The following is a 22021-nucleotide window of genomic DNA, read 5'->3' on the forward strand; positions in this document are numbered from 1 at the left end:
TTACAATTTTTGACGTTTATGGTACCAGGGTATCATAAACGCGAAGAGGTTGATTTTCGTACTAAAAACTTTTTGCAAGAAAAGAGAGACTTAATCGTGTTACGAAGCGATTGCAACAGTGGCATGTGATAAAAAGACGCAAAAAAATGTCAAAATTTACTATTTAGGTATTTGGGATTTTAAACGTTTATGGTACCAGGGTATCATAAACGCGAGGAGGTTGAATTCCGTACTTAAACTTATTGCAAGAAATATTACGAAGTGAATGCAACAGTGGCATGTGATAAAAATAAAAAAGATGCGAAAAAATGTCAAAATTTATGTTTATTTACAATTTTTGACGTTTATGGTACCAGGGTATCATAAACGCGAAGAGGTTGATTTTCGTACTAAAAACTTTTTGCAAGAAAAGAGAGACTTAATCGTGTTACGAAGCGATTGCAACAGTGGAATGTGATAAAAAAATGTCGAAATTTACGTTTTATTTAGGATTTTTAACGTTTATGGTACCAGGGTATCATAAACGCGAGGAGGTTGAATTCCGTATTATTGCAAGAAAATTACGAAGTGAATGCAGCAACAGTGGCATGTGTTAAAAAAGATGCGAAAAAAATGACAAAATTTACGTTTATTTACTTTTTTTGAATTTCGTACTCAAAACTTATTGCAAGAAAAGAGAGACTTAGTCGTGTTACGAAGCGATTGCAACAGTGGCATGTGATAAAAAGACGCAAAAAAATGTCAAAATTTACTATTTAGGTATTTGGGATTTTAAACGTTTATGGTACCAGGGTATCATAAACGCGAGGAGGTTGAATTCCGTACTTAAACTTATTGCAAGAAATATTACGAAGTGAATGCAACAGTGGCATGTGATAAAAATAAAAAAGATGCGAAAAAATGTCAAAATTTATGTTTATTTACAATTTTTGACGTTTATGGTACCAGGGTATCATAAACGCGAAGAGGTTGATTTTCGTACTAAAAACTTTTTGCAAGAAAAGAGAGACTAAATCGTGTTACGAAGCGATTGCAACAGTGGAATGTGATAAAAAAATGTCGAAATTTACGTTTTATTTAGGATTTTTAACGTTTATGGTACCAGGGTATCATAAACGCGAGGAGGTTGAATTCCGTATTATTGCAACAAAAATTACGAAGTAAATGCAGCAACAGTGGCATGTGTTAAAAAAGATGCGAAAAAAATGACAAAATTTACGTTTATTTACTTTTTTTGAATTTCGTACTCAAAACTTATTGCAAGAAAAGAGAGACTTAGTCGTGTTACGAAGCGATTGCAACAGTCGCATGTGATGAAAAAGATGCGAAAAAATGTCAAAACTTACGTTAATTTATGATTTTTGACGTTTATGGTACCAGGGTATCATAAACGCGAGGAAGTTGAATTCCGAACTAAAACCTTATTGCAAGAAAAGAGAGATTTAATCGTGTTACGAAGCGATTGCAACAGTGGCAGATGCGAAAAAATGACAAAATTTACTATTTATTTGGGATTTTAAACGTTTATGGTACCAGGGTATCATAAACGTGTGGAGGTTGAATTCCGTATTATTGCAAGAAAAATTACGAAGTAAATGCAACAGTGGCATGTGATAAAAAAGATGCGAAAAAATGTCAAAACTTACGTTTATTTATGATTTTTGACGTTTATGGTACCAGGGTATCATAAACGCGAGGAAGTTGAATTCCGAACTAAAACCTTATTGCAAGAAAAGAGAGGAGATTGTGTAACGAAGCGATTGCAACAGTGGCAGATGCGAAAACATGTCAAAATTTACTATTTATTTGGGATTTTAAACGTTATTGGTACCAGGGTATCATAAACGTGTGGAGGTTGAATTCCGTATTATTGCAAGAAAAATTACGAAGTAAATGCAACAGTGGCATGTGATAAAAAAGATGCGAAAAAATGTCAAAACTTACGTTTATTTATGATTTTTGACGTTTATGGTACCAGGGTATCATAAACGCGAGGAAGTTGAATTCCGAACTAAAACCTTATTGCAAGAAAAGAGAGACTTAGTCGTGTTACGCAGCGATTGCAACAGTGGCATGTGATAAAAAGATGCGAAAAAATGTCAAAATTTACTATTTATTTGGGATTTTTGACGTTTATGGTACCAGGGTATCATAAACGCGAGGAGGTTGAATTCCGTACTCAAAACTTATTGCAAGAAAAGAGAGGAGAGATTGTGTAACGAAGCGATTGCAACAGTGGCAGATGCGAAAAAATGTCAAAATTTACTATTTATTTGGGATTTTAAACGTTTATGGTACCAGGGTATCATAAACGTATGGAGGTTGAATTCCGTATTATTGCAAGAAAAATTACGAAGTAAATGCAACAGTGGCATGTGATAAAAAAGATGCGAAAAAATGTCAAAACTTACGTTTATTTATGATTTTTGACGTTTATGGTACCAGGGTATCATAAACGCGAGGAAGTTGAATTCCGAACTAAAACCTTATTGCAAGAAAAGAGAGACTTAGTCGTGTTACGAAGCGATTGATTGCAACAGTGGCATGTGATAAAAAGATGCGAAAAAATGTCAAAATTTACTATTTATTTGGGATTTTAAACGTTTATGGTACCAGGGTATCATAAACGCGAGGAGGTTGAATTTCGTACTAAAACCTTATTGCAAGAAAAGAGAGACTTAGTCGTGTTACGAAGCGATTGCAACAGTGGCATGTGATAAAAAGATGCGAAAAAATGTGAAAATTTACTATTTAATTGGGATTTTAAACGTTTATGGTACCAGGGTATCATAAACGCGAGGAGGTTGAATTCCGTACTAAAACTTATTGCAAGAAATATTACGAAGTGAATGCCACAGTGGCATGTGATAAAAATAAAAAAGATACGAAAAAATGTCAAAATTATGTTTATTTACAATTTTTGACGTTTATGGTACCAGGGTATCATAAACGCGAAGAGGTTGATTTTCGTACTAAAACCTTATTGCAAGAAAAGAGAGACTTAGTCGTGTTACGAAGCGATTGCAACAGTGGCATGTGATAAAAAGATGCGAAAAAATGTGAAAATTTACTATTTAATTGGGATTTTAAACGTTTATGGTACCAGGGTATCATAAACGCGAGGAGGTTGAATTCCGTACTAAAACTTATTGCAAGAAATATTACGAATTGAATGCCACAGTGGCATGTGATAAAAATAAAAAAGATACGAAAAAACGTCAAAATTATGTTTATTTACAATTTTTGACGTTTATGGTACCAGGGTATCATAAACGCGAAGAGGTTGATTTTCGTACTAAAAACTTTTTGCAAGAAAAGAGAGACTTAATCGTGTTACGAAGCGATTGCAACAGTGGCATGTGATAAAAAAGATGCAAAAAAATGTCAAAATTTACTATTTAGGTATTTGGGATTTTAAACGTTTATGGTACCAGGGTATCATAAACGCGAGGAGGTTGAATTCCGTACTTAAACTTATTGCAAGAAATATTACGAAGTGAATGCAACAGTTGCATGTGATAAAAATAAAAAAGATGCGAAAAAATGTCAAAAGTTATGTTTATTTACAATTTTTGACGTTTATGGTACCAGGGTATCATAAACGCGAAGAGGTTGATTTTCGTACTAAAAACTTTTTGCAAGAAAAGAGAGACTTAATCGTGTTACGAAGCGATTGCAACAGTGGAATGTGATAAAAAAATGTCGAAATTTACGTTTTATTTAGGATTTTTAACGTTTATGGTACCAGGGTATCATAAACGCGAGGAGGTTGAATTCCGTATTATTGCAAGAAAAATTACGAAGTGAATGCAGCAACAGTGGCATGTGTTAAAAAAGATGCGAAAAAAATGACAAAATTTACGTTTATTTACTTTTTTTGAATTTCGTACTCAAAACTTATTGCAAGAAAAGAGAGACTTAGTTGTTCAACAGTGGAATGTGATAAAAAAATGTCAAAACTTACGTTTATTTATGATTTTTGACGTTTATGGTACCAGGGTATCATAAACGCGAGGAAGTTGAATTCCGAACTAAAACCTTATTGCAAGAAAAGAGAGATTTAATCGTGTTACGAAGCGATTGCAACAGTGGCAGATGCGAAAAAATGTCAAAATTTACTATTTATTTGGGATTTTAAACATTTATGGTACCAGGGTATCAAAAACGTGTGGAGGTTGAATTCCGTATTATTGCAAGAAAAATTACGAAGTAAATGCAACAGTGGCATGTGATAAAAAAGATGCGAAAAAATGTCAAAACTTACGTTTATTTATGATTTTTTACGTTTATGGTACCAGGGTATCATAAACGCGAGGAAGTTGAATTCCTAACTAAAACCTTATTGCAAGAAAAGAGAGACTTAGTCGTGTTACGCAGCGATTGCAACAGTGGCATGTGATAAAAAGATGCGAAAAAATGTCAAAATTTACTATTTATTTGGGATTTTAAACGTTTATGGTACCAGGGTTTCATAAATGCCAGGAGGTTGATTTCCATACTAAAAACTTATCGCAAAGAAGAAAAAAAATGTCAAAAATTAACGATTTTTGACGTTTATGGTACCAGGGTATCATAAACGCGAGGAGGTTGAATTCCGTACTCAAAACTTATTGCAAGAAAAGAGAGGAGATTGTGTAACGAAGCGATTGCAACAGTGGCAGATGCGAAAAAATGTCAAAATTTACTATTTATTTGGGATTTTAAACGTTTATGGTACCAGGGTATCATAAACGTATGGAGGTTGAATTCCGTATTATTGCAAGAAAAATTACGAAGTAAATGCAACAGTGGCATGTGATAAAAAAGATGCGAAAAAATGTCAAAACTTACGTTTATTTATGATTTTTGACGTTTATGGTACCAGGGTATCATAAACGCGAGGAAGTTGAATTCCGAACTAAAACCAGTGTGCCTAGTGCGAGTTTTCATCGAGTACGAAACGTTACTATCGCGTTTGCGTCACAGCCGAATTAGTATGGGAAATCGAACAGCGCCCCTAGCGGACGTATGGGGAAGCTTTGATTCCCCATACAAATTTCGCTGTGACGCAAACGCGATAGTAACGTTTCGTACTCGATGAAAACTCGCACTAGGCACACTGATTGCAAGAAAATAGAGACTTAGTCGTGTTACGAAGCGATTGATTGCAACAGTGGCATGTGATAAAAAGATGCGAAAAAATGTCAAAATTTACTATTTATTTGGGATTTTAAACGTTTATGGTACCAGGGTATCATAAACGCGAGGAGGTTGAATTTCGTACTAAAACCTTATTGCAAGAAAAGAGAGACTTAGTCGTGTTACGAAGCGATTGCAACAGTGGCATGTGATAAAAAGATGCGAAAAAATGTGAAAATTTACTATTTAATTGGGATTTTAAACGTTTATGGTACCAGCGAATCATAAAAGCGAGGAGGTTGAATTCCGTACTAAAACTTATTGCAAGAAATGAATGCCACAGTGGCATGTGATAAAAATAAAAAAGATACGAAAAAATGTCAAAATTATGTTTATTTACAATTTTTGACGTTTATGGTACCAGGGTATCATAAACGCGAAGAGGTTGATTTTCGTACTAAAACCTTATTGCAAGAAAAGAGAGACTTAGTCGTGTGTTACGAAGCGATTGCAACAGTGGCATGTGATAAAAAGATGTGAAAAAATGTGAAAATTTACTATTTAATTGGGATTTTAAACGTTTATGGTACCAGGGTATCATAAACGCGAGGAGGTTGAATTCCGTACTTAAACTTATTGCAAGAAATATTACGAAGTGAATGCCACAGTGGCATGTGATAAAAATAAAAAAGATACGAAAAAATGTCAAAATTATGTTTATTTACAATTTTTGACGTTTATGGTACCAGGGTATCATAAACGCGAAGAGGTTGATTTTCGTACTAAAACCTTATTGCAAGAAAAGAGAGACTTAGTCGTGTGTTACGAAGCGATTGCAACAGTGGCATGTGATAAAAAGATGTGAAAAAATGTGAAAATTTACTATTTAATTGGGATTTTAAACGTTTATGGTACCAGGGTATCATAAACGCGAGGAGGTTGAATTCCGTACTAAAACTTATTGCAAGAAATATTACGAAGTGAATGCCACAGTGGCATGTGATAAAAATAAAAAAGATACGAAAAAACGTCAAAATTATGTTTATTTACAATTTTTGACGTTTATGGTACCAGGGTATCATAAACGCGAAGAGGTTGATTTTCGTACTAAAAACTTTTTGCAAGAAAAGAGAGACTTAATCGTGTTACGAAGCGATTGCAACAGTGGAATGTGATAAAAAAAATGTCGAAATTTACGTTTTATTTAGGATTTTTAACGTTTATGGTACCAGGGTATCATAAACGCGAGGAGGTTGAATTCCGTATTATTGCAAGAAAAATTACGAAGTGAATGCAGCAACAGTGGCATGTGTTAAAAAAGATGCGAAAAAAATGACAAAATTTACGTTTATTTACTTTTTTTGAATTTCTTACTCAAAACTTATTGCAAGAAAAGAGAGACTTAGTTGTTCAACAGTGGAATGTGATAAAAAAATGTCAAAACTTACGTTTATTTATGATTTTTGACGTTTATGGTACCAGGGTATCATAAACGCGAGGAAGTTGAATTCCGAACTAAAACCTTATTGCAAGAAAAGAGAGATTTAATCGTGTTACGAAGCGATTGCAACAGTGGCAGATGCGAAAAAATGTCAAAATTTACTATTTATTTGGGATTTTAAACATTTATGGTACCAGGGTATCAAAAACGTGTGGAGGTTGAATTCCGTATTATTGCAAGAAAAATTACGAAGTAAATGCAACAGTGGCATGTGATAAAAAAGATGCGAAAAAATGTCAAAACTTACGTTTATTTATGATTTTTGACGTTTATGGTACCAGGGTATCATAAACGCGAGGAAGTTGAATTCCTAACTAAAACCTTATTGCAAGAAAAGAGAGACTTAGTCGTGTTACGCAGCGATTGCAACAGTGGCATGTGATAAAAAGATGCGAAAAAATGTCAAAATTTACTATTTATTTGGGATTTTAAACGTTTATGGTACCAGGGTTTCATAAATGCCAGGAGGTTGATTTCCATACTAAAAACTTATCGCAAAGAAGAAAAAAAATGTCAAAAATTAACGATTTTTGACGTTTATGGTACCAGGGTATCATAAACGCGAGGAGGTTGAATTCCGTACTCAAAACTTATTGCAAGAAAAGAGAGGAGATTGTTTAACGAAGCGATTGCAACAGTGGCAGATGCGAAAAAATGTCAAAATTTACTATTTATTTGGGATTTTAAACGTTTATGGTACCAGGGTATCATAAACGTATGGAGGTTGAATTCCGTATTATTGCAAGAAAAATTACGAAGTAAATGCAATAGTGGCATGTGATAAAAAAGATGCGAAAAAATGTCAAAACTTACGTTTATTTATGATTTTTGACGTTTATGGTACCAGGGTATCATAAACGCGAGGAAGTTGAATTCCGAACTAAAACCTTATTGCAAGAAAAGAGAGACTTAGTCGTGTTACGCAGCGATTGCAACAGTGGCATGTGATAAAAAGATGCGAAAAAATGTCAAAATTTACTATTTATTTGGGATTTTAAACGTTTATGGTACCAGGGATTCATAAATGCCAGGAGGTTGATTTCCATACTAAAAACTTATCGCAAAGAAGAAAAAAAATGTCAAAAATTAACGATTTTTGACGTTTATGGTACCAGGGTATCATAAACGCGAGGAGGTTGAATTCCGTACTCAAAACTTATTGCAAGAAAAGAGAGGAGATTGTGTAACGAAGCGATTGCAACAGTGGCAGATGCGAAAAAATGTCAAAATTTACTATTTATTTGGGATTTTAAACGTTTATGGTACCAGGGTATCATAAACGTATGGAGGTTGAATTCCGTATTATTGCAAGAAAAATTACGAAGTAAATGCAACAGTGGCATGTGATAAAAAAGATGCGAAAAAATGTCAAAACTTACGTTTATTTATGATTTTTGACGTTTATGGTACCAGGGTATCATAAACGCGAGGAAGTTGAATTCCGAACTAAAACCTTATTGCAAGAAAAGAGAGACTTAGTCGTGTTACGAAGCGATTGATTGCAACAGTGGCATGTGATAAAAAGATGCGAAAAAATGTCAAAATTTACTATTTATTTGGGATTTTAAACGTTTATGGTACCAGGGTATCATAAACGCGAGGAGGTTGAATATCGTACTAAAACCTTATTGCAAGAAAAGAGAGACTTAGTCGTGTTACGAAGCGATTGCAACAGTGGCATGTGATAAAAAGATGCGAAAAAATGTGAAAATTTACTATTTAATTGGGATTTTAAACGTTTATGGTACCAGGGTATCATAAAAGCGAGGAGGTTGAATTCCGTACTAAAACTTATTGCAAGAAATATTACGAAGTGAATGCCACAGTGGCATGTGATAAAAATAAAAAAGATACGAAAAAATGTCAAAATTATGTTTATTTACAATTTTTGACGTTTATGGTACCAGGGTATCATAAACGCGAAGAGGTTGATTTTCGTACTAAAACCTTATTGCAAGAAAAGAGAGACTTAGTCGTGTTACGAAGCGATTGCAACAGTGGCATGTGATAAAAAGATGCGAAAAAATGTGAAAATTTACTATTTAATTGGGATTTTAAACGTTTATGGTACCAGGGTATCATAAACGCGAGAAGGTTGAATTCCGTACTAAAACTTATTGCAAGAAATATTACGAAGTGAATGCAACAGTGGCATGTGATAAAAATAAAAAAGATGCGAAAAAATGTCAAAATTTATGTTTATTTACAATTTTTGACGTTTATGGTACCAGGGTATCATAAACGCGAAGAGGTTGATTTTCGTACTAAAAACTTTTTGCAAGAAAAGAGAGACTTAATCGTGTTACGAAGCGATTGCAACAGTGGCATGTGATAAAAAGACGCAAAAAAATGTCAAAATTTACTATTTAGGTATTTGGGATTTTAAACGTTTATGGTACCAGGGTATCATAAACGCGAGGAGGTTGAATTCCGTACTTAAACTTATTGCAAGAAATATTACGAAGTGAATGCAACAGTGGCATGTGATAAAAATAAAAAAGATGCGAAAAAATGTCAAAATTTATGTTTATTTACAATTTTTGACGTTTATGGTACCAGGGTATCATAAACGCGAAGAGGTTGATTTTCGTACTAAAAACTTTTTGCAAGAAAAGAGAGACTTAATCGTGTTACGAAGCGATTGCAACAGTGGAATGTGATAAAAAAATGTCGAAATTTACGTTTTATTTAGGATTTTTAACGTTTATGGTACCAGGGTATCATAAACGCGAGGAGGTTGAATTCCGTATTATTGCAAGAAAATTACGAAGTGAATGCAGCAACAGTGGCATGTGTTAAAAAAGATGCGAAAAAAATGACAAAATTTACGTTTATTTACTTTTTTTGAATTTCGTACTCAAAACTTATTGCAAGAAAAGAGAGACTTAGTCGTGTTACGAAGCGATTGCAACAGTGGCATGTGATAAAAAGACGCAAAAAAATGTCAAAATTTACTATTTAGGTATTTGGGATTTTAAACGTTTATGGTACCAGGGTATCATAAACGCGAGGAGGTTGAATTCCGTACTTAAACTTATTGCAAGAAATATTACGAAGTGAATGCAACAGTGGCATGTGATAAAAATAAAAAAGATGCGAAAAAATGTCAAAATTTATGTTTATTTACAATTTTTGACGTTTATGGTACCAGGGTATCATAAACGCGAAGAGGTTGATTTTCGTACTAAAAACTTTTTGCAAGAAAAGAGAGACTAAATCGTGTTACGAAGCGATTGCAACAGTGGAATGTGATAAAAAAATGTCGAAATTTACGTTTTATTTAGGATTTTTAACGTTTATGGTACCAGGGTATCATAAACGCGAGGAGGTTGAATTCCGTATTATTGCAACAAAAATTACGAAGTAAATGCAGCAACAGTGGCATGTGTTAAAAAAGATGCGAAAAAAATGACAAAATTTACGTTTATTTACTTTTTTTGAATTTCGTACTCAAAACTTATTGCAAGAAAAGAGAGACTTAGTCGTGTTACGAAGCGATTGCAACAGTCGCATGTGATGAAAAAGATGCGAAAAAATGTCAAAACTTACGTTAATTTATGATTTTTGACGTTTATGGTACCAGGGTATCATAAACGCGAGGAAGTTGAATTCCGAACTAAAACCTTATTGCAAGAAAAGAGAGATTTAATCGTGTTACGAAGCGATTGCAACAGTGGCAGATGCGAAAAAATGACAAAATTTACTATTTATTTGGGATTTTAAACGTTTATGGTACCAGGGTATCATAAACGTGTGGAGGTTGAATTCCGTATTATTGCAAGAAAAATTACGAAGTAAATGCAACAGTGGCATGTGATAAAAAAGATGCGAAAAAATGTCAAAACTTACGTTTATTTATGATTTTTGACGTTTATGGTACCAGGGTATCATAAACGCGAGGAAGTTGAATTCCGAACTAAAACCTTATTGCAAGAAAAGAGAGGAGATTGTGTAACGAAGCGATTGCAACAGTGGCAGATGCGAAAACATGTCAAAATTTACTATTTATTTGGGATTTTAAACGTTATTGGTACCAGGGTATCATAAACGTGTGGAGGTTGAATTCCGTATTATTGCAAGAAAAATTACGAAGTAAATGCAACAGTGGCATGTGATAAAAAAGATGCGAAAAAATGTCAAAACTTACGTTTATTTATGATTTTTGACGTTTATGGTACCAGGGTATCATAAACGCGAGGAAGTTGAATTCCGAACTAAAACCTTATTGCAAGAAAAGAGAGACTTAGTCGTGTTACGCAGCGATTGCAACAGTGGCATGTGATAAAAAGATGCGAAAAAATGTCAAAATTTACTATTTATTTGGGATTTTTGACGTTTATGGTACCAGGGTATCATAAACGCGAGGAGGTTGAATTCCGTACTCAAAACTTATTGCAAGAAAAGAGAGGAGAGATTGTGTAACGAAGCGATTGCAACAGTGGCAGATGCGAAAAAATGTCAAAATTTACTATTTATTTGGGATTTTAAACGTTTATGGTACCAGGGTATCATAAACGTATGGAGGTTGAATTCCGTATTATTGCAAGAAAAATTACGAAGTAAATGCAACAGTGGCATGTGATAAAAAAGATGCGAAAAAATGTCAAAACTTACGTTTATTTATGATTTTTGACGTTTATGGTACCAGGGTATCATAAACGCGAGGAAGTTGAATTCCGAACTAAAACCTTATTGCAAGAAAAGAGAGACTTAGTCGTGTTACGAAGCGATTGATTGCAACAGTGGCATGTGATAAAAAGATGCGAAAAAATGTCAAAATTTACTATTTATTTGGGATTTTAAACGTTTATGGTACCAGGGTATCATAAACGCGAGGAGGTTGAATTTCGTACTAAAACCTTATTGCAAGAAAAGAGAGACTTAGTCGTGTTACGAAGCGATTGCAACAGTGGCATGTGATAAAAAGATGCGAAAAAATGTGAAAATTTACTATTTAATTGGGATTTTAAACGTTTATGGTACCAGGGTATCATAAACGCGAGGAGGTTGAATTCCGTACTAAAACTTATTGCAAGAAATATTACGAAGTGAATGCCACAGTGGCATGTGATAAAAATAAAAAAGATACGAAAAAATGTCAAAATTATGTTTATTTACAATTTTTGACGTTTATGGTACCAGGGTATCATAAACGCGAAGAGGTTGATTTTCGTACTAAAACCTTATTGCAAGAAAAGAGAGACTTAGTCGTGTTACGAAGCGATTGCAACAGTGGCATGTGATAAAAAGATGCGAAAAAATGTGAAAATTTACTATTTAATTGGGATTTTAAACGTTTATGGTACCAGGGTATCATAAACGCGAGGAGGTTGAATTCCGTACTAAAACTTATTGCAAGAAATATTACGAATTGAATGCCACAGTGGCATGTGATAAAAATAAAAAAGATACGAAAAAACGTCAAAATTATGTTTATTTACAATTTTTGACGTTTATGGTACCAGGGTATCATAAACGCGAAGAGGTTGATTTTCGTACTAAAAACTTTTTGCAAGAAAAGAGAGACTTAATCGTGTTACGAAGCGATTGCAACAGTGGCATGTGATAAAAAAGATGCAAAAAAATGTCAAAATTTACTATTTAGGTATTTGGGATTTTAAACGTTTATGGTACCAGGGTATCATAAACGCGAGGAGGTTGAATTCCGTACTTAAACTTATTGCAAGAAATATTACGAAGTGAATGCAACAGTGGCATGTGATAAAAATAAAAAAGATGCGAAAAAAGGTCAAAAGTTATGTTTATTTACAATTTTTGACGTTTATGGTACCAGGGTATCATAAACGCGAAGAGGTTGATTTTCGTACTAAAAACTTTTTGCAAGAAAAGAGAGACTTAATCGTGTTACGAAGCGATTGCAACAGTGGAATGTGATAAAAAAATGTCGAAATTTACGTTTTATTTAGGATTTTTAACGTTTATGGTACCAGGGTATCATAAACGCGAGGAGGTTGAATTCCGTATTATTGCAAGAAAAATTACGAAGTGAATGCAGCAACAGTGGCATGTGTTAAAAAAGATGCGAAAAAAATGACAAAATTTACGTTTATTTACTTTTTTTGAATTTCGTACTCAAAACTTATTGCAAGAAAAGAGAGACTTAGTTGTTCAACAGTGGAATGTGATAAAAAAATGTCAAAACTTACGTTTATTTATGATTTTTGACGTTTATGGTACCAGGGTATCATAAACGCGAGGAAGTTGAATTCCGAACTAAAACCTTATTGCAAGAAAAGAGAGATTTAATCGTGTTACGAAGCGATTGCAACAGTGGCAGATGCGAAAAAATGTCAAAATTTACTATTTATTTGGGATTTTAAACATTTATGGTACCAGGGTATCAAAAACGTGTGGAGGTTGAATTCCGTATTATTGCAAGAAAAATTACGAAGTAAATGCAACAGTGGCATGTGATAAAAAAGATGCGAAAAAATGTCAAAACTTACGTTTATTTATGATTTTTTACGTTTATGGTACCAGGGTATCATAAACGCGAGGAAGTTGAATTCCTAACTAAAACCTTATTGCAAGAAAAGAGAGACTTAGTCGTGTTACGCAGCGATTGCAACAGTGGCATGTGATAAAAAGATGCGAAAAAATGTCAAAATTTACTATTTATTTGGGATTTTAAACGTTTATGGTACCAGGGTTTCATAAATGCCAGGAGGTTGATTTCCATACTAAAAACTTATCGCAAAGAAGAAAAAAAATGTCAAAAATTAACGATTTTTGACGTTTATGGTACCAGGGTATCATAAACGCGAGGAGGTTGAATTCCGTACTCAAAACTTATTGCAAGAAAAGAGAGGAGATTGTGTAACGAAGCGATTGCAACAGTGGCAGATGCGAAAAAATGTCAAAATTTACTATTTATTTGGGATTTTAAACGTTTATGGTACCAGGGTATCATAAACGTATGGAGGTTGAATTCCGTATTATTGCAAGAAAAATTACGAAGTAAATGCAACAGTGGCATGTGATAAAAAAGATGCGAAAAAATGTCAAAACTTACGTTTATTTATGATTTTTGACGTTTATGGTACCAGGGTATCATAAACGCGAGGAAGTTGAATTCCGAACTAAAACCAGTGTGCCTAGTGCGAGTTTTCATCGAGTACGAAACGTTACTATCGCGTTTGCGTCACAGCCGAATTAGTATGGGAAATCGAACAGCGCCCCTAGCGGACGTATGGGGAAGCTTTGATTCCCCATACAAATTTCGCTGTGACGCAAACGCGATAGTAACGTTTCGTACTCGATGAAAACTCGCACTAGGCACACTGATTGCAAGAAAATAGAGACTTAGTCGTGTTACGAAGCGATTGATTGCAACAGTGGCATGTGATAAAAAGATGCGAAAAAATGTCAAAATTTACTATTTATTTGGGATTTTAAACGTTTATGGTACCAGGGTATCATAAACGCGAGGAGGTTGAATTTCGTACTAAAACCTTATTGCAAGAAAAGAGAGACTTAGTCGTGTTACGAAGCGATTGCAACAGTGGCATGTGATAAAAAGATGCGAAAAAATGTGAAAATTTACTATTTAATTGGGATTTTAAACGTTTATGGTACCAGCGAATCATAAAAGCGAGGAGGTTGAATTCCGTACTAAAACTTATTGCAAGAAATGAATGCCACAGTGGCATGTGATAAAAATAAAAAAGATACGAAAAAATGTCAAAATTATGTTTATTTACAATTTTTGACGTTTATGGTACCAGGGTATCATAAACGCGAAGAGGTTGATTTTCGTACTAAAACCTTATTGCAAGAAAAGAGAGACTTAGTCGTGTGTTACGAAGCGATTGCAACAGTGGCATGTGATAAAAAGATGTGAAAAAATGTGAAAATTTACTATTTAATTGGGATTTTAAACGTTTATGGTACCAGGGTATCATAAACGCGAGGAGGTTGAATTCCGTACTTAAACTTATTGCAAGAAATATTACGAAGTGAATGCCACAGTGGCATGTGATAAAAATAAAAAAGATACGAAAAAATGTCAAAATTATGTTTATTTACAATTTTTGACGTTTATGGTACCAGGGTATCATAAACGCGAAGAGGTTGATTTTCGTACTAAAACCTTATTGCAAGAAAAGAGAGACTTAGTCGTGTGTTACGAAGCGATTGCAACAGTGGCATGTGATAAAAAGATGTGAAAAAATGTGAAAATTTACTATTTAATTGGGATTTTAAACGTTTATGGTACCAGGGTATCATAAACGCGAGGAGGTTGAATTCCGTACTAAAACTTATTGCAAGAAATATTACGAAGTGAATGCCACAGTGGCATGTGATAAAAATAAAAAAGATACGAAAAAACGTCAAAATTATGTTTATTTACAATTTTTGACGTTTATGGTACCAGGGTATCATAAACGCGAAGAGGTTGATTTTCGTACTAAAAACTTTTTGCAAGAAAAGAGAGACTTAATCGTGTTACGAAGCGATTGCAACAGTGGAATGTGATAAAAAAAATGTCGAAATTTACGTTTTATTTAGGATTTTTAACGTTTATGGTACCAGGGTATCATAAACGCGAGGAGGTTGAATTCCGTATTATTGCAAGAAAAATTACGAAGTGAATGCAGCAACAGTGGCATGTGTTAAAAAAGATGCGAAAAAAATGACAAAATTTACGTTTATTTACTTTTTTTGAATTTCTTACTCAAAACTTATTGCAAGAAAAGAGAGACTTAGTTGTTCAACAGTGGAATGTGATAAAAAAATGTCAAAACTTACGTTTATTTATGATTTTTGACGTTTATGGTACCAGGGTATCATAAACGCGAGGAAGTTGAATTCCGAACTAAAACCTTATTGCAAGAAAAGAGAGATTTAATCGTGTTACGAAGCGATTGCAACAGTGGCAGATGCGAAAAAATGTCAAAATTTACTATTTATTTGGGATTTTAAACATTTATGGTACCAGGGTATCAAAAACGTGTGGAGGTTGAATTCCGTATTATTGCAAGAAAAATTACGAAGTAAATGCAACAGTGGCATGTGATAAAAAAGATGCGAAAAAATGTCAAAACTTACGTTTATTTATGATTTTTGACGTTTATGGTACCAGGGTATCATAAACGCGAGGAAGTTGAATTCCTAACTAAAACCTTATTGCAAGAAAAGAGAGACTTAGTCGTGTTACGCAGCGATTGCAACAGTGGCATGTGATAAAAAGATGCGAAAAAATGTCAAAATTTACTATTTATTTGGGATTTTAAACGTTTATGGTACCAGGGTTTCATAAATGCCAGGAGGTTGATTTCCATACTAAAAACTTATCGCAAAGAAGAAAAAAAATGTCAAAAATTAACGATTTTTGACGTTTATGGTACCAGGGTATCATAAACGCGAGGAGGTTGAATTCCGTACTCAAAACTTATTGCAAGAAAAGAGAGGAGATTGTGTAACGAAGCGATTGCAACAGTGGCAGATGCGAAAAAATGTCAAAATTTACTATTTATTTGGGATTTTAAACGTTTATGGTACCAGGGTATCATAAACGTATGGAGGTTGAATTCCGTATTATTGCAAGAAAAATTACGAAGTAAATGCAATAGTGGCATGTGATAAAAAAGATGCGAAAAAATGTCAAAACTTACGTTTATTTATGATTTTTGACGTTTATGGTACCAGGGTATCATAAACGCGAGGAAGTTGAATTCCGAACTAAAACATTGCAAGAAAATAGAGACTTAGTCGTGTTACGAAGCGATTGATTGCAACAGTGGCATGTGATAAAAAGATGCGAAAAAATGTCAAAATTTACTATTTATTTGGGATTTTAAACGTTTATGGTACCAGGGTATCATAAACGCGAGGAGGTTGAATTTCGTACTAAAACCTTATTGCAAGAAAAGAGAGACTTAGTCGTGTTACGAAGCGATTGCAACAGTGGCATGTGATAAAAAGATGCGAAAAAATGTGAAAATTTACTATTTAATTGGGATTTTAAACGTTTATGGTACCAGCGAATCATAAAAGCGAGGAGGTTGAATTCCGTACTAAAACTTATTGCAAGAAATGAATGCCACAGTGGCATGTGATAAAAATAAAAAAGATACGAAAAAATGTCAAAATTATGTTTATTTACAATTTTTGACGTTTATGGTACCAGGGTATCATAAACGCGAAGAGGTTGATTTTCGTACTAAAACCTTATTGCAAGAAAAGAGAGACTTAGTCGTGTGTTACGAAGCGATTGCAACAGTGGCATGTGATAAAAAGATGTGAAAAAATGTGAAAATTTACTATTTAATTGGGATTTTAAACGTTTATGGTACCAGGGTATCATAAACGCGAGGAGGTTGAATTCCGTACTTAAACTTATTGCAAGAAATATTACGAAGTGAATGCCACAGTGGCATGTGATAAAAATAAAAAAGATACGAAAAAATGTCAAAATTATGTTTATTTACAATTTTTGACGTTTATGGTACCAGGGTATCATAAACGCGAAGAGGTTGATTTTCGTACTAAAACCTTATTGCAAGAAAAGAGAGACTTAGTCGTGTGTTACGAAGCGATTGCAACAGTGGCATGTGATAAAAAGATGTGAAAAAATGTGAAAATTTACTATTTAATTGGGATTTTAAACGTTTATGGTACCAGGGTATCATAAACGCGAGGAGGTTGAATTCCGTACTAAAACTTATTGCAAGAAATATTACGAAGTGAATGCCACAGTAGCATGTGATAAAAATAAAAAAGATACGAAAAAACGTCAAAATTATGTTTATTTACAATTTTTGACGTTTATGGTACCAGGGTATCATAAACGTGAAGAGGTTGATTTTCGTACTAAAAACTTTTTGCAAGAAAAGAGAGACTTAATCGTGTTACGAAGCGATTGCAACAGTGGCATGTGATAAAAAAGACGCAAAAAAATGTCAAAATTTACTATTTAGGTATTTGGGATTTTAAACGTTTATGGTACCAGGGTATCATAACCGCGAGGAGGTTGAATTCCGTACTTAAACTTATTGCAAGAAATATTACGAAGTGAATGCAACAGTGGCATGTGATAAAAATAAAAAAGATGCGAAAAAATGTCAAAATTTATGTTTATTTACAATTTTTGACGTTTATGGTACCAGGGTATCATAAACGCGAAGAGGTTGATTTTCGTACTAAAAACTTTTTGCAAGAAAAGAGAGACTTAATCGTGTTACGAAGCGATTGCAACAGTGGAATGTGATAAAAAAATGTCGAAATTTACGTTTTATTTAGGATTTTTAACGTTTATGGTACCAGGGTATCATAAACGCGAGGAGGTTGAATTCCGTATTATTGCAAGAAAAATTACGAAGTGAATGCAGCAACAGTGGCATGTGTTAAAAAAGATGCGAAAAAAATGAAAAAATTTACGTTTATTTACTTTTTTTGAATTTCGTACTCAAAACTTATTGCAAGAAAAGAGAGACTTAGTCGTGTTACGAAGCGATTGCAACAGTGGCATGTGATAAAAAGATGCGAAAAAATGTCAAAATTTACTATTTATTTGGGATTTTAAACGTTTATGGTACCAGGGTAAAACGCGAGGAGGTTGAATTCCGTACTTAAAACTTATTGCAAGAAATATTACGAAGTGAATGCCACAGTGGCATGTGATAAAAATAAAAAAGATACGAAAAAATGTCAAAATTATGTTTATTTACAATTTTTGACGTTTATGGTACCAGGGTATCATAAACGCGAGGAAGTTGAATTCCGAACTAAAACCTTATTGCAAGAAAAGAGAGACTTAGTCGTGTTACGAAGCGATTGATTGCAACAGTGGCATGTGATAAAAAGATGCGAAAAAATGTCAAAATTTACTATTTATTTGGGATTTTAAACGTTTATGGTACCAGGGTATCATAAACGCGAGGAGGTTGAATTTCGTACTAAAACCTTATTGCAAGAAAAGAGAGACTTAGTCGTGTTACGAAGCGATTGCAACAGTGGCATGTGATAAAAAGATGCGAAAAAATGTGAAAATTTACTATTTAATTGGGATTTTAAACGTTTATGGTACCAGGGTATCATAAACGCGAGGAGGTTGAATTCCGTACTAAAACTTATTGCAAGAAATATTACGAAGTGAATGCCACAGTGGCATGTGATAAAAATAAAAAAGATACGAAAAAATGTCAAAATTATGTTTATTTACAATTTTTGACGTTTATGGTACCAGGGTATCATAAACGCGAAGAGGTTGATTTTCGTACTAAAACCTTATTGCAAGAAAAGAGAGACTTAGTCGTGTTACGAAGCGATTGCAACAGTGGCATGTGATAAAAAGATGCGAAAAAATGTGAAAATTTACTATTTAATTGGGATTTTAAACGTTTATGGTACCAGGGTATCATAAACGCGAGGAGGTTGAATTCCGTACTAAAACTTATTGCAAGAAATATTACGAAGTGAATGCCACAGTGGCATGTGATAAAAATAAAAAAGATACGAAAAAACGTCAAAATTATGTTTATTTACAATTTTTGACGTTTATGGTACCAGGGTATCATAAACGCGAAGAGGTTGATTTTCGTACTAAAAACTTTTTGCAAGAAAAGAGAGACTTAATCGTGTTACGAAGCGATTGCAACAGTGGAATGTGATAAAAAAAATGTCGAAATTTACGTTTTATTTAGGATTTTTAACGTTTATGGTACCAGGGTATCATAAACGCGAGGAGGTTGAATTCCGTATTATTGCAAGAAAAATTACGAAGTGAATGCAGCAACAGTGGCATGTGTTAAAAAAGATGCGAAAAAAATGACAAAATTTACGTTTATTTACTTTTTTTGAATTTCGTACTCAAAACTTATTGCAAGAAAAGAGAGACTTAGGCCCAGTTTCACCAATATTTTCTAAATCAGAGATTTATTAATCGAGCTTCAAAATAAACATGTATTTTAACATCGTTGTCAATTTTACACGTTCCACGAAGGAAATTTAAAAGACCATTAACAAATCGACCTTTAACTGAACGACTCACGAATCATTCATTCGTATTTTAAACCGCCCGAAACAAAATGTCATAGTTGACAATGCCATAGTTTCGCACGTTGGGGCTATTTGTTCTAGTTGTATACTAACTGTCATGTTTGGTAATTCGACTAAATTAAAATGTTCTAATACAGTATAAAATTTAATAATCATGTAGTAACTTTTACGTTTACTGGTTTATAATATGTCAAACGATTTGTTCGTTACCATGGTTACAAATGTTTGATGTTATTTGGAGATTGTTTTGTTGTGATTTTTCTTGTGTTATTTTAAATTTATTTTGAGTTGAATAAAAACAATAACGTTGAAGAAAAATCGCGGTTCAATTTCACTTGGTAGAAGGTAAACTGGATCTGGTTGAAATTACGAAAAAAAATGCGGAGTCCGAAGGAAAGTGGAGAGATCTCATACTAGAAGAGCAATTATTAAAACAAGAAAAATAAAGACAAAGATAAAAGAAAGCAGCAAGATACATTTAAAGTAAATTATTAGTAAATTCTTGTTTGTAATAAGCTTGTATCTAGTTGTTATAACCTATTTATTGAATGATGTTGATAGGTACAATAAAAATGTTTTATAAAAACACTAGTTTTATTTATTTAGGTAACATGTAAAATTACATATTTGATATTTCTATAACAATAACACATTTAAATTAAATTAGGATCATCATCATCAATACTTCCAAAACCGATTGTTTTGATAAACGAAATCTTGTACTAAAATCAACATCATCATATTCTTCGAAACAATGACGACGTCTTTATAAATTCTGGGCCGTCGCGGTCGCACTGTATAATCCAAATTATACAAATCATCCAACACATCTTCATTTTCAAAAATAAAATAGTATGCAGAGACCATCTTGGCAGCAAGAAAACATCAAATAATTTTTTCTAATCGCTTGTTAAAAATTTAAAGAGCCTCTATGCTAGTAATTAAATATGATGCCGTGTTAAGGAAACTAAACCTCGATTAGGTCATGGTCAGACACTCCCTTACATTGATGTCCCGTTAAAAGAGTTAACAGCGTGTTAAACTAACTAACAGAGCTTGGTGAAACTGGGCCTTAGTCGTGTTACGAAGCGATTGCAACAGTGGCATGTGATAAAAAAGATGCGAAAAAATGTCAAAACTTACGTTTATTTATGATTTTTGACGTTTATGGTACCAGGGTATCATAAACGCGAGGAAGTTGAATTCCGAACTAAAACCTTATTGCAAGAAAAGAGAGATTTAATCGTGTTACGAAGCGATTGCAACAGTGGCAGATGCGAAAAAATGTCAAAATTTACTATTTATTTGGGATTTTAAACGTTTATGGTACCAGGGTATCATAAACGTGTGGAGGTTGAATTCCGTATTATTGCAAGAAAAATTACTAAGTAAATGCAACAGTGGCATGTGATAAAAAAAGATGCGAAAAAATGTCAAAACTTACGTTTATTTATGATTTTTGACGTTTATGGTACCAGGGTATCATAAACGCGAGGAAGTTGAATTTCGAACTAAAACCTTATTGCAAGAAAAGAGAGGAGATTGTGTAACGAAGCGATTGCAACAGTGGCAGATGCGAAAACATGTCAAAATTTACTATTTATTTGGGATTTTAAACGTTAATGGTACCAGGGTATCATAAACGTGTGGAGGTTGAATTCCGTATTATTGCAAGAAAAATTACGAAGTAAATGCAACAGTGGCATGTGATAAAAAAAGATGCGAAAAAATGACAAAACTTACGTTTATTTATGATTTTTGACGTTTATGGTACCAGGGTATCATAAACGCGAGGAAGTTGAATTCCGAACTAAAACCTTATTGCAAGAAAAGAGAGGAGATCGTGTAACGAAGCGATTGCAACAGTGGCAGATGCGAAAAAATGTCAAAATTTACTATTTATTTGGGATTTTAAACGTTAATGGTACCAGGGTATCATAAACGTGTGGAGGTTGAATTCCGTATTATTGCAAGAAAAATTACGAAGTAAATGCAACAGTGGCATGTGATAAAAAAGATGCGAAAAAATGTCAAAACTTACGTTTATTTATGATTTTTGACGTTTATGGTACCAGGGTATCATAAACGCGAGGAAGTTGAATTCCGAACTAAAACCTTATTGCAAGAAAAGAGAGACTTAGTCGTGTTACGCAGCGATTGCAACAGTGGCGGCATGTGATAAAAAGATGCGAAAAAATGTCAAAATTTACTATTTATTTGGGATTTTAAACGTTTATGGTACCAGGGTTTCATAAATGCCAGGAGGTTGATTTCCATACTAAAAACTTATCGCAAAGAAGAAAAAAAATGTCAAAAATTAACGATTTTTGACGTTTATGGTACCAGGGTATCATAAACGCGAGGAGGTTGAATTCCGTACTC

This window comes from Colias croceus, chromosome 9 (assembly GCF_905220415.1).
Source record: "Colias croceus chromosome 9, ilColCroc2.1".
Classification (NCBI taxonomy): domain Eukaryota; kingdom Metazoa; phylum Arthropoda; class Insecta; order Lepidoptera; family Pieridae; genus Colias; species Colias croceus.